Source organism: Bombyx mori, chromosome 9 (assembly GCF_030269925.1).
Source record: "Bombyx mori chromosome 9, ASM3026992v2".
Taxonomy (NCBI): domain Eukaryota; kingdom Metazoa; phylum Arthropoda; class Insecta; order Lepidoptera; family Bombycidae; genus Bombyx; species Bombyx mori.
In genome coordinates, this window is record NC_085115.1 from 9,538,949 (window position 1) to 9,540,422 (window position 1,474).

Consider the following 1,474-nt stretch of genomic DNA (forward strand, 5'->3'; position numbering starts at 1 on the left):
TTCCCGTACCGGGAATCGAACCTGAGCCTCCTGGGTGAAAGCCAGGTATCCTAGCCACTAGACCATACGGGACTTTTTGACAACAGTTCGGCACATTTCCACCGCAAAGCAGTCTTCCATTCCAGCTTATAACGTAGAACCTTCGCCATGATTTGAGTGGGTTTCCGACTAAAACGATAATTCAAGATGAATCTTATTTGCTTTTGAATAAGCACGTAGAAAACAAAAATATTCAATCAAAAATCATAAGTAATTATTGAAAGTCTTACTTTTTTTTTTCAATTCCTTTCGACGTTAATCCCATGCACTATCTAAACAATAAAAATCGCTCATTCGGCATATTGTACGCCGGCCGCGTCGCTGTTAGGAAGGTGAAAGGCGTATCACTTTCAAATAAGATCGCGTTATAGCAGTGAAACTGCTCGGCCGCTGCTCTCCAATGTACTTTGACTGCGAAAGATTTGCGTATCTGTTTTTTTTTTTTTTTTGTTATCACAAATACATATTTCGAATGTTTTCAGATCCGCAACTTGTATAAAGTATTTATTTCTATGGATAATTCAGTGATACGGATCGCGCACGAAAGCAGCTGCGTCTTATTTACTCTGTGCTCTAAATATGATTTGGTTTTTTTTTTCCTACTTATGCTGGTAATTTTTGAGGGTTATTCCTGCGTAACCTGATGAGTAAATGAGCTCACGGGGCTCTAATCTGAGGAAATGATTTGTGCAATTTTATATAATATGCTATTCACTGCACTAATGCATGTTTTCGAGGTGAAAACCTAAGAAACGAATGTTAGTAATTAAATCAATTTTTAATTTCGACTTAAAAATATCGATTAGTATATCTCACCCTGATACAGCAATAACAAGTACAGTCCTAATCTTTGATTTTCGACTTCAATTGATATTATTAGTCACTTGATTAATAAATAAATAGTCAATTCGTGCTGGATTAAAAAGGAATAAACCGAAAATGCCACTACTATTACTACTTCTGCCGCGACAAATGCGCGAAACCGCGAAAAATGACTGATTCTGAAAAATAACTGATTTTTACTGATGGTAGGACCTCTTGTGAGTCCGCGCGGGTAGGTACCACCACCATGCCTATTTCTGCCGTGAAGCAGTAATGCGTTTCGGTTTGAAGGGCGAGGCAGCCGCTGTAAGTATACTTGAGACCTTAGAACTTATATCTCAAGGTGGGTGGCACATTTACGTTGTGGATGTCTATGGGCTTCAGTAACCACTTAACAATAGGTGGGCTGTGAGCTCGTCCACCCATCTAATCAATAAAAAAAAATTAAAAAAGAAGATTCGCTGCAAAAATATACTGCACCCGTTATACTATACTATTGAGACTTAGACTTAGTGCCTCAACATTAAGACGTATATAGCTTCCGGTACATAAAAAGTTCAATATCGATCAACAAAAAACTTCACAATACAAATAAATTAAAGTAGGTACCGAT

General features: G+C 37.7%; 1 non-coding gene across 1 annotated transcript; it reads right to left on the bottom strand.

Moving 5' to 3' along the window:
* TRNAE-UUC (transfer RNA glutamic acid (anticodon UUC)) lies at positions 1 to 72 on the bottom strand. Its single transcript has one exon. It is a non-coding gene; the product is annotated as a tRNA-Glu (tRNA).
* Between the last annotated feature and the right edge of the window lie 1,402 nt (positions 73 to 1,474).